Here is a 13667-nt window from a genome sequence, read left to right on the forward strand (position 1 = left end):
CACTAATGACAACAAAGTCTCCAAGCTTCATGAACAGCCCGGCTGAACCCGGCAGCTTATGGCAGCGATCAATTCCACTCTGTCCTTTTACCAAAAACCAATTATCACACTCAGTCATGATTCAAACCAAGTGACTCATTTTTTAAAAAAAGGAATTGCACATTGAGATCTAGTGGCAATCAATTAATCATGCATAATTAGGCGCCCCAGTAGGCTGATTGGTCACAGTGGACATTGTTGTATTGATCAAAATTATGCACATTTAAAACGTGCACATTTGTGATGAGGGTGAACACAAGCCCTCTTATCAACCTCTGTGTACCTCTGCCTCTTTGTGCACCTGCAGTGTGGTTATGACAGGTGAGTGTAAAATTGCCTTGTCTGCCTGCTGCATGATGATTACAATCAATAGCACTCTGTGCTGCAACCAAATGTGTCATAAAGAGGTCAACTCACATTATGCTGGGCTTTGATTATGTTGGACAACCCCCCTATAGTCATTAATCCACATAATCACTTAAAGAAATGAAATATTGCACCCTTTATGTGCACAAAGCATGAATTTTATCTGCATCCAATTCACCTAACTGAAACCACAACACACCACTATCTAACTCAAGAGTGTCTACCTACAGCTGTCTAAACATATTCTTTCAAGACAGAAGGGATAATATTTCGTGCTACTGGAAGGTGCGTTTTATACCAAGGAAGTGGCTTGTTGACTCCATTTGCCTGTAAGGAGGTGATGACCCTTAGACCTCATATGTAAGTAGCTCTAAGGTTGGAGATCACAGCTCCCAGCAGGACCTAATAGTGTTGTATGTCACAAGATTGGCACATAGCCCAGTTGCTACTGACATTAGGCTCGATTCAACCTGATGCATTTCAATAATCATACTTTGCACTTTAAGGCACGGCATGAAGTGTTGAAATGACCAAGGATTTAATATTTGTTCCAAATTTATTTCCGAAGTTGAAAACATCATTTATATTTGAGGTTCCACTCTCATGTTTAGTAAGAGCCAGAAGTTGAAGGTCAAGCCCAAGTTTGCACAGAACTTTTGCTCAGAGGTGAATCACCTCCCCGCTGTCTCCATCTCTGCCAAGTCTTTGATCTAGTTCCCTCTTGTGGAAGCCAGCTTGTCACACCTCAGTGACCATCACGTAAATGAGGATTTATTGCCGGCACTGTCCATCCAGACCTTTGTATGACTGCTTTTTGTTTGGCAGGTGTTTTAAAGTGCTATTGCCAAGTTCAACCTTGTGTTTTACTCCAGAGGAGTCTAAAAATCACATCCTCTTAGTTTTGCTTCAAACATTTTTTTTTTTTTTTTCAAAAATACTTTAAATGATTTTCTGTTTATATGGTTGCATTTACTCTCCAACAGCAGGACTCCATAAAAACTTGGTATTTCACCTGGATGGGTGAGGTTTTGCAGGTCATAGCAGCACATACGTCCACTCCCTGACTGTCTCAGTGCACCTATGAGCACCTTGTTAGAATTTACAGCAAAACTTCTGAATAATTTTGGTTTAATAAAAAAGAGATGAACTAAAGTGCAAAGTATGGGCCCTTTTGTTTTCAAAGCTGAGAAAATCAGGCACAATAGACTGAATAATACACGAATAAACAATATGAGTTCAGTTAAATTGGTCATTTATGTCGGCATCTAATGTTGCAAGATCGGTTAGAATGAGGTTTCCTGTAGGTTCAATCTAAATTTTAAGACACATGTTAGGTTAATAAACAACTTTTTAGGGTAAGCTAGCTCATCAAAAAAGTGACAAGACAACATCCAGCCCATTCTCATTTCAAAGTTGTCTAAAACCACCACTTGATCAGTGATTTTGGCATCAGACACAGATGCCAAAGATTAATATTGAAAAAGACTGTATGCCTCTAGCGAGCAGAAACTGTACATTTCCTGTGAAAACGCAAGTGTTTTTTGAAAAGACAACGAATTCAACAGGCATAGTGCGTCATATATAGACGTGAACGACACTAATCAGTGGCAGCATGTGATGAGTTGGGGTGAGAATGTGCTGCAACATGAGGTGCAGGACGTAAGGTAACACCCTCAGGTAAAAACGGAAAAATTACACTTGACAAAATGGTTTGGCATGAACACCAAGGAGCTGTTAATTTTGAGTTTGTGCTTTAAACCCCAGACAAACACGAATGCCAACACCACTGAAGAAATTACCATAGTTTTCAATGTCACATCACTTTGGTGCAGGCGCTTTTGCAGTACTGCAACCTTGCAATGCTTGCAACCTTGTTCTGTTGACAGACAACACAATCCCATCTCATCCCACTCCTCTATTACATGTTTACCAGCCTTCCACCAGGGCAGTGACCTGTGGAATTGGCTGGCAGGATGGAATGGGAATGCAAGGCCATCAGGGAAATCCTGAGAAGCACTGGCAACTGAAGGATGGCCTTGAAAATGACAAATTAGTGGTCATTCCTTCAGCTCTCTATTACAGTGTTGAAGTGGGGAAAATGGAAAAAATCCAAACACTTTTGTCCAGATTTGCTGGTGTTTTATTGATCTAATGAAAAAAAACCCATCATCTAGAAGTAGGAGAGACACGTGGTTATTTTGCAGATTTTAAAAAGTGTATAATTATCACTTGTGAATAAAGCACACTCAATATATATTTCAATTTCCAGACACTCTAACAACTTCTTTCACTGAATACTGATGTTTTTAAAAACATCATTTTTGAGTGATGATAGTGGCAGATTTACCCTTTAGGGATCTTCATGTTCTGTATAGTATACAGAGCTTTGAGAGTGGCCTCTTGAAAACTAAAAACTACCAGAGCAAATGGAGATAAAACAACATGTTTGTATGCCACAATTTAGGCTTAACTCAGATTATTAGCGTGTCTTACTAACTAAATGTACCTAAGCTACTAAAGCTAACTAGCAGTAAGCAATTCTAATACTGAGAGGTACTTCTTATTCATAATACATACATGTTACATACATACAAACATTATGTTTTTTCTAAACCTACCCAAGTAGTTTTGTTGACTCAGCCTAACTGTTTGTCAACTTTAACCTGGGTTACAAGTGTTGTCCTGGAGACAGCTGCGCCTTACATACAGACATTAACAAGTGCTTCTCACAGAGATGAGAAAGGGTGCCTTCGACGTTGGCATCACATGAGAAAATGTCTAAATTTGACAACCTAGAAGAGTCTGACAGTCGAAGATGAGAATGTGTTGTAGTACGTAGCCATCAAGTGCATATGTAAGAAAAGGCTCTCATTTTAGTCTCCCATGAGTCAGCTTGAAAAATTCAAAGCTGGAGGTGATGTTTTCAACCAACTCAAGGAAGTAATGTTGACTTAATGACATAATTAGCTACAGTTGTAATTTCAACTAGCAAAAGTGAGGGTTGCTGATTAGAAATGAGAAGCTGCTAATGACTACCACTGTGTAAAATCAAAAAACAAAATGGATTAAAAAACAGTAACTAAGAATTGTGATGGTAAATTCACCACTGTCATTATTGTAAACTGCACATGAGCCATGCAGGAATAGAAAACTGGTGTGACGACAGTAACAGGGCAGGGTTTAGCAAAAAGTCAAGTTGAACCTGCCTTGTCTCAAAATAATCTTCATGTAATATAATACAAGAATAGTAATAATATAAAAATTGAATATCTCCACAATAGGTTTCAACATGCTCAGCAACGCCTCCTGTCATGCTATCCACTCTGTAACCTGCAGATTACAAATTCATATAAAAACATACACATTGCTTTTGAGAATTGTGCATTCAAGGAGCGTAGACGGTGTATTTAAAGTTGTCTCAGAACCCGTCTGGTTATCAGAAGCTGAATAAAAAATAAAAAAGGGGATTTTGTGTACTGTGATTTCAAAGCACAGGGTTATACGCAGTAACTGCCAAACAAACAAACATTTCAGCCTTCACACTGAACAAAATTCCAATACTATCCACATCAGACCTTTGGGATCACATACTGATGTAGAAAAACTTGTACTTCGGGGTCAGTCCTCACTAAGATGAAAAACAGAATAAACTTGATGAGCCTCAGTCTTACTCGAATGTATGTTTATGACCAAAACAAATCAGATCGGAGACACTTTTATTTGCATGAATCGAGGTGTACTGAAAACTATACATCTGCTCAGCTTTACACAGTACTGTATGTTCTACAAAAAATCACACCACCATCGAGGATGCAAAACAGTGTTGTGTAACTCTTGCTCCAGACTTCTTAGCAAAGGAGGACTGCAACATCTACAAGGTCTTCTTCCTACCTTAACCTCCAGATACCCAGGGCCTCCTCACATACTGCATGCTGACAGTGAAGGACTCTGTGGCCTTTCAAAGTATGAAACCATGACCATAAACAACACACACATCATACATTCTTTCATTTCCAATAATTTTATCACCACACATGCCTACTTTGAACATGTACCTAAACACACTGTACCACTGTATGTGACACTGGAGCAAGGACTGCGTTCTACACAGAGCAACACAGTCAGGGTTCATGCCAGTAATTACAACCACTGGGAGAATAAATGTTTTACAATGACCCCACTGTATCTAAACTAGAATTTTATTTGTGGTTGTATAACAACATATTGACCACCATACATGACATATTTCTCTAGCTCAGAGGTTTTTACAGTGATTTTTGAACAGCTAAGGGGTGTTGTTAGACAGCGTCAAGTGCTTTACAGCACCCCTCAGCTGTTCTAAAATCCCTGTAAACCACGGCCTCAGGTGACTTATTGATCTTATAAAATGGTTAATACATATACCTGCAGTATTGCGTAAAATAACACACCGCAGCAAAATATGTAAAAAAAATAATCATTCTTACGCCAAGCAAAGTAGTTTTTATGCAACTTGTTGTAGAATGGTTGTCTACCTTACAAATCCATAGCAACATGGAGCCAAAGGAGTTTGTCGGTGTGTGCTGTAGAATATCTGACGTTAAGAGAAAAACAATGTTCTCATCATGTTGCATACACATTATAACCCAACGTATTTTGTTAGAACGCAGTTTGTTAAATATCACATGATTAAGCGCCCCATGTTAAATCCTCAAAGTACACTTACATAGTTAACATACAGTAACTGAGGCTAGGTTTAGGCGATTAAAGTTGCTATGGTTCAGGTAAGGAAAAGAAACATGGAGAGGACATACCTTAAAATTACCCAATAGAAAGCAAGTTTAATGTTTGAGATGAATTGAGATGCTATTATACACCTGTGTTGTTCTGGGATGCCATGTGATTACCTGTTATCACAACAAGGTGGCAGTAAGTGTTTTTTGGGGGTGCAGTGCATTATGGGAAGCTGCTCAAGGACAGAAGATGTCCCCATGTCTTACCACATGTCTCACAATAAAGACGCCATCCGTATTTGCAGACCTTCTTCCTGTCGTACTTCAACTGGAGATATGGTTCTCCAAAACTTCCTGCGATATACAACAGCTTCCCTGTTTACTCCCGTCAGCCCATTGGTCACATGAACGCAGCCCTTCAAAATGTGTACATACCATGGGATATGTACAAATTTGGGTGGGTGAAGTCACCTGATTTGTTTTGGAGCGGGAGAGACTTCAGTGGACAATTAGGCTTCAGGTAAAAGCCTTATTAACATTGAATACTGATAGAATTAAAACCAGGAGAAGTTTCAACTGGTTGCAGTCCCAGATTTTCTCTGCTAGACACCACTAAATCCCCAAAATCTTACTTAATGTTTCTTCAATATTAGTTTTCAGTAAGAAAGACAGAGAGAGAGAGACATACAAAAAGGTACCAAAAAACAAAAATTCATAAAAAAGCACATGAATACAACATCCTGCCCACCATACATACATGGATTACTTGCCCTCACACTGTCAACAGAATGAACAAATGACTAACAATCACTAGAAAGGAACAAAAAGAGGGTGCGGTAAAGGTGGTCTAACACTAATCTATAGTGTATGCATCAAATGTGTTTGTATAACAGTATATAAAGAGGTGCTAAGTGTTTTTTTTAACCTCTTTAAGAGTTCAACTCTGCATCTGTTTTTTCCTGGTTTGGATACTGACATTACCTCACAAATCCAGCATGAATGAGATGGATGGGTGGGGGATTTCCAGCTAAGACGAATAAGCCGACGAGCCACTAATATTGTGAATGCCATTAGATCTGATTGATGTCTGGATATCCAGCTGTTGCTAGGGACAACCCCAAATGTTGCAATGACAGGATCTGGGTCATCTGTTTTTTCACATTAGTGGGAGAATGTGTTCAAAATGTTCAACCTGGATTTGTGTAATTCTGGATACATCCAAAACATAGTCTATGGCCAAAAGTAGCCAGGGTCTTAAAGTATATGATACACTTTGATCTGAACCAGGGTATATTCAGACCAGTTTGGCTTTACATTTCTTTTTTATCTACCTCCTGTATCCTGTCTATCTCCTTTAACCACTCTCTGCCTGTCCAGTGAAGCAAAATTCTCATCAAAATCTGACACTTTGAAACAATGGTTAATCAGAATTTAATAACGGTTTGGAGTGTGCCTCAGCCAATGGTAATGAGGGACCAAAACTATCCGTTTCATAATTTGGATTTAGCAATATGACACCTAATTTCATTAAATCAATTCAAGACTAATAATTGAACTCATTTGCATCGTCCTTGGGGCCAGTTCATAGTTCTTGTGTCCACAACGGTCAGATTTGATTCATGTGATGTCGTCATCCACCAACGTCCGCAGGGGTCAGCACCAGGCCCCCAGGACTTTAAAACCAATTTTCTTAGAGTCCATAGAGCTGATTTACAACTTTCAAGCCCCTAACATGATGCCATTGGGTCCAAAAAGATTTTTTCTCATAGACTGACATTAGGAAAGATACGTGTATAAATCAGTGGATACATTTTTTTGAGTATCACAACTGCAACAATATGACTTGTTTAACCATCAGGATTTAATCAGTACAGTCCAATATAATTTGGAAAGTCTAGAGAAGCTGCAAGATTAAATCATTTCATATCCATTTAAGTTAGTGGAGCGCTAAACAGGAAGTAGTTGTCTCAGCCAGAGGAAGTGATTTTATATGCAGCAGTTGAATGATTTTGGCTTCATGTGCTGCTTAGTAACTTTGATATGAATGAACAGGGTCCTGCTTCCAACACCGTATCCAGTTCTCTTCTTACATCTATGGTACACAAGGATCCCTATGCAGACATGCCCAAGCAGTTTTTATTTTGGCCTTCTGTCCCACTCACTAACATGAAGGGGCGGGCTTTATGACCTATACAGCAGACAAAACACGAGGGGGCAAAAACTGAAAAGTTACATTTTTGGGGAACTCTCATGTTGTCCATCTTTATATACAGTCTATGGGTAAAAGCTGTGGCACTGCAGTAAAGTTAGTGTTAATTTGGATATTTGGCAGTCATTTACTCTTAACCACATAGCATCTTTTTGATTTCAGTTTTACCTGACATTGGCAGGAGGAGAACGGTAAGCCCACCCTGCATTTAATGCTTGGAGTTGAAGCAGACCCTCAGCTGTACTATGAATACAAGCGTGCAACCGCAGCCATCTGCAGACCTTCAATAGGGACAGTGTGTGCGAGCTTTAAGACTAATTTACATACAATGCCCAAATCATCCTTGCATTCTGGGGTGTTTTTGGAATCCCAATCCATGAGGATGCTCATGATGACTGTGTTTCTGCATTAATCTAATAGTTGCTCTGCCTTGACATCATGTCTCTGTCTTTAAGGAGAGTAGATGATGTGTTCTGAGGTGAGGGTTCAGATGTTCACAAAAGCATATTATCATATGAATCAATGAATGCATGTTAGGAAGATCTATGTAGAGAGACTGAGTGGAAATGTGTGAAGAAAGAGCAATGCATTAGTGTGGTGCTGCCACGGTGGAGCAACATCTCTACTGTCTGTGTTGTGAGGACAAATGGTAAAGTAAGTTGAAAGAATATATATATTAGTATACATAGTATACAATAGTATACAATATATATATAAATATATATTAAGATTTTACAAAATCTGAACTCCTTTAGCCATTTAGCAGTGAAATACTGTTAGTATTCTGCACATTTCAGAAAATCTAAAAAAAAGATAGTGTGCTTCTTGTCGTCTACTTTGGGATGTTGTGGGATGACACCATTGCAACCCAAAAAATTTAAAATTACATTTAGACCTTAAAGGTTATGACTGGCGGTAGTGTTCATTTTTCTTATTGGCAACCAATTCCATGATAAAACCAACATGATCAATGAATTGATCCAACTAACAAATATTCTCTGAGTAGCAGAAGCCTGATATATTGTATTCCTCTGGACAATCAAGCTCAATTGTTGTGTAAAAACAATTTACCATGGAGACACACGCCATCCACTATTCAGTCAGTTCTACACTTACTGCTGTCAATAATCACTATCATAATAAATGTGCATTAGGCCATGGCTGAAAAGTGCCCCCCTAACAAATGCACCAAATGCAGTGTTCTGTTCTGTGGTCTATATGTATAAGATTTATATCTTAAGTAGTAACCAATTGGTTTGGGGCTGACAGCCAGAGAGGGAGTTGGAAGAAGAAAAACACAGAAAACACAAGCCTTCTCCTTTGATATGCCAGTCATAAACAAAATAAACCATCATCAAATACAACCACTGCTGAAAAATGATTTTCATAGTGAACCTTCAGGTCAGACAGAGTATCAGTGGTGGAAAGTATCTTAGTATACTTACTTGAAAGAATGTTCTTGAGTACAATTTTTTGGTACTTGTACTTAACTTGGGCATTTCCATTTCCTGCCATTTGTTCACAAATGTGAATTATTTTTGAACTTCTTAGTTTGTTTTCAATAGAATGCCTCAACAATGAGTCCTAAAACACAGAAATAAATTAGCATTTGCAGCACCTTTAGTTCTCTTGTCTCAAAGTCAGTGAGTTTTTTAAATGAGGTTTGGTTAGGAGCCTGAAATAAGGTCTGTGGTTAACACAAGATTAACAGAGACTTTCACATTTTTTTCACAATTTGTTCTTCTAATAAATACCCTACATTCTCTGAAGCGTTTATGTGTCTTCAAAAAAGCACTTGTTAACAATTGGCTAAATGAGACTGCAGAACGTCATCACACCAAACCACACTGGCCAAAAAAATCCTAAAAGTGTGAAGATTATTTTGCCAAACGAAATTTGTAAGTGTTATAGAAAAGAAAAAAAATACCACCACAGAGCTTCCCATAGAATACCATAAACTTTTTGATGAGGGAACCAGGGCAACATTAACTTCCACATCAGCCTACAGAAAAATGGCATCCCTGGGGCGATCTATAGGCACAGAACAAAACGCCTCAGGACACAATCTGATGGATTTACAATCAGATTAATGTAATGTGTGATGTAGCGTTCAGTGACATATGTAAGTTGGAATGGTGTCTTGTCTGTTTTTAAGCAAAAAAAAAAATGCAGCCAGGTCGCAAACTTTCTCAAAGCTAAACAGCACACTTAAATGTAGTTCTGAAAACAATGCAAGAAATTCTTGCATCTTTCTCCTGCTATGCTGCACAAAGCAGAGACTGATTATGCTGCTCTGTCAATCATCTTATCAACCCCCCCCCCACATTGGATAAATGATTGTGATTGGGGGAACAGAGGGAACAGAGGGGGGACAGACAAATCTGCTGCAGCAAATGAAACATTAGCTCAAAGTTTCGTCTGATTCAGAAGCTAAGTTTATACTTCTACTCCACTACATTTTGGAGGCAAATATTGTCCTGTTTACTCCACTACATTTATCTGACAATGTACCTTAAGTATATTTTGATGCTCATACTTTGTACTTTTAGTACTTCATATCTCACTTGTATTTATGCAAATGTTCTAAGTAGTTCTTCCACTACTGCAAAACACTACTATGGAAGACTGTGGCAATGGCAAATAGGAAAACAAGTGCGAATGAACCTTTTTTCAACAAGTCTATCTTTCTATCTACCATCAGTCTACTATCATACCAGAAGTGATAGCAGTGAGTCCAGCAGGGGACAAATAACAACTTCCTCTTTGTGACAAAACGCATCAGGATTTACACGAAACATGCTTCAGGTTCTGAGAAACAACAAAAGTACCTGAGGGTTCCAATCACCCCGTCACTGAGCTCATTTCATCATAGCCTTATATGTTACCATATTAGACACTTGAGACCCAGCATGTACCATCTCCAAGAGGGTTCCCTCCTGATTATAATTTTAAAAAGGTGCAGATACATGAGTCCACCTTTTTCCCAGAGGCAGATTAATCCTATGTGACAAATGCAATGTTCCTATCTTTGGCATACAGCTGTCAAATGGAGGTCACGATATTCATTCTTAGTGAATCAAAATCAGGCAGATCGATAGTTCCCACCAGCCACTGTGGACTCATTGAGATGACCTCTGCCATTCGCCTCGCAGCTTTGCGCTTTTCTAAGAATGGGGCTTTAAACTGAGTTTTGAGTAATGACTTAGTGAAAGATCTTACATTGATTACTCTGGAGGCTCTGCTGGATGGTTCACTCTGTAAACTAAAAGCAGCAGACCTTCTGCAGGACTCACTGGGGAATTGCATTACCTCCCCCAAGACATGAGAACACACGCAGATTACACACAAATCCCCACAGCAATCCTTCCTCGGTTACCTGTTTTCTTTAGACACAAATGTCATTAAGTGCATAAGGTGCCACCGTTTGGAAGAGGGATAATGCACGCTAGAGACACCATCCCCATGTTTTGGTGTAAATGGCCATGCATTTAACCTTGCTTAATATGTGTTTACCTAAGGATGTTTAATGCAACAATAAAAATCAATTACAAACCTTGCAATAAGAGGCAGAGCAGTGTCTGAGAAAAGATCTATAATTACAGGTCACCTACAGGTATTGATCTTAGATAGATTACTGGTTTGAAATGGGAGAAGGATCTGAGTTAAATGCATTGTTTCATATACAAGGATGGATCTATAGATGAGTGAATAGGTTGTTGGGGTGGGAAGATAAATGGATGAATGAATGGATAGGTATGGCTGGCTTATTTGGACCAAAATGTTGACGTTTAAAATTTTCGTATCAGCTGACATCAATAATAATGACAATAAATATCAAATCATTTCCACTTTCCAGTTTAAAGGCTGATTTCCTGCACCTGAGTGAAAGTTGTAGAAATCAGACAGGTAGTTGTTTATTGTCAGAGCATGACAAAAAACTTGCAAAACAGCTGAACATTTTGCAAATCTGGGTGGGTTAGGTAGATTCAAAAAAATGATTATCTGAATAATATCCATAAATAAAACTTAATAATACACCAAGAAAAAAAACACAAAAAACATTTTTAAGTGTTTCAGTACAAACTAAATAGACATAAAAAATCTCCTATGTGGTCATTCAGGCTGTGCTTGTCATGATTCTGCTGTCTTTTGGAATTTGTTTTAGTTTTTTCTGTTTGTTTGTTTCAGGTGTACATCATGGTCACTCTGTTTCCTGATTTATTTTGTAGCTTGTCTCCTCACATGTCATGTCTTGTGTTACTTCCTGTCTGTTTCCCGCCTGTTTTCTGTCACACCTGTCTTACATCAGTCTCGTTAGTCTTTCCCTTAGTTTCTCCCAGCCAATCAGCTCCCTGCTTGTTCTTCTGCTTCATCACCTTATTCTCCTCACATAAGCTTTCCTGCCCTTTTTCTCCACCTGCACTTCATCACCTTGTCAGTCTAGTTTGTATTTAAGTCCTGGTTTTCAATTCAGTCTTGTTGGATTCTTGATTCGTCTATATGATGTTCAGTTGCTTTTTCCTTGAAACAAAGTGATCTTTTTGAGTTCCCGTTTCCTACCTTTTCCTACATTTGAGTTCACCTCCTCAATGTTGCATTACAGTTCTAATGCACTGTTTGTACATTTTTCTTCAAAAAGTGCATCAAAAATCATACATGACCCACATATGCTGGAAGGCTATAATCACATGACCAATGTGCTAATGGTAGTAAAGCAAGCAGTCCCAAACAGTCTAGATAAGACACAGGTTGGGGTGGTGGATGGGTCCATAACACCAGACTCTCCCCTGGACACCATTATTCAGAACCATGTGAATGAGTCATCTGAGCAATTCCATGTTTCTTTTCCTAAACCTAACCGCAGTCATTTTTCTTGCCTTAACCAAAAGGCTAACTTTACATTGAATATGTAACTTTTAAACCATTTTATTAGGATACAATGTGTCATTACTTTCTGTACAAGTTTTAAACACACAGTGGGCTATTTGGTCATTTTTGCCACTTTTCAGTTAAAACAATAAACCAGCACACTAAACCAGAAATAACTGTCACGGTCAGAGGAAGTCTCTTGCGTCTACTCTATGAGCCACACAAAGCAAAAGCAGTGCTAGTAATTTAATATGTGGCAGTTGAACATTTTTGGCATTATGCACCATGGAGCAACTTTTATAGGAAAAAAAGGTCCTGCCTCCAACACTGTATCCAGCTCTCTATAGACATCCATAGTTGACCACCCATACAGCTATTGTACCTAATGTTTTGTGGTAAACTCAGTTGTGGGGTTGCAAAGTACTGTTTTCACTGGTCAAACTAATTATAAAAAAAAACCAAATAACTTTATGAGCATATAAAATTTTATTTTCAACAGTATAAAGTAACCATAAGCATTATCCTTTAATGGCAGGTGGCAACAAGCATTTAAGATGCATTAGTGCCCTTCTTCTGGTGTACTGGTTGTTTCATTATATTGAACATTTGTTATATTTACAAGGAAGATTATATCGGGATATTTGTCTTTATCATCTAAATAACCATGTAAAATCATGTTCGATATTGTTCCAGTTCCGCAACAGCATTCCATCCCTAAAAATATATACATATATATATATGTATATCTGTCATAACATCTTTTTTACAGCTTTATTTTGTCATTCCACACAGATGACATGAGAAAACATGCTCACAGATTCGCTGACACTGATAAGCTTGAAAACAAACCCATTTCTAGGATAGGAAAGTGCCTTAATATTTGTCCTGAGTCTGAAAGTTTTGGCAGACTTAGTGGAAACTTCAACTTGCCCCAGTCCATGTAGATCAACCAAGAAGAGTCCCTGCTTTGTACTCCTCGCTCTGATTTCTCCCTTTGAATGAACACCTATTGACTTTGCAGGTCTCCGGTATGTGAAGCAGAGATGACCTATGGCAGTGTCAATATCATTTCTGCACCTTCAGCCTCAGCTAATTTCTTCCACTCTGTGGACCTTTTAGAGATCAAACAGCCATGGCCCTGACTGTGTGTGCGTCTAGTCTGAAAAATAGGGGGAGGTGACAGAATATGATTTTGGCGATGTGTTTTGATGACACTCATCCTTTCTTCATATGCCAGTCTGCTGAATGGCATTACACGTTTCTCTCTCCCAGTTTATTTGCTTACTCTCTTATCTACCACATGAGAGGCCCAGACAACCCCCCATCAGCAGGCGAAGGATAATTGTCAGCGTGTTTCTGGGAAGACGCATGCAAGGGAAATGGACTGGCATTTATCCCCCCCACCCTCTGCATTAGTGTATTAGTCAAGCCGGAGAAGAAGGAATTGAGGTTATGGGGAACCTGGAAAAAAA

This window comes from Plectropomus leopardus, chromosome 15, assembly GCF_008729295.1.
Source record: "Plectropomus leopardus isolate mb chromosome 15, YSFRI_Pleo_2.0, whole genome shotgun sequence".
NCBI lineage: Eukaryota > Metazoa > Chordata > Actinopteri > Perciformes > Serranidae > Plectropomus > Plectropomus leopardus.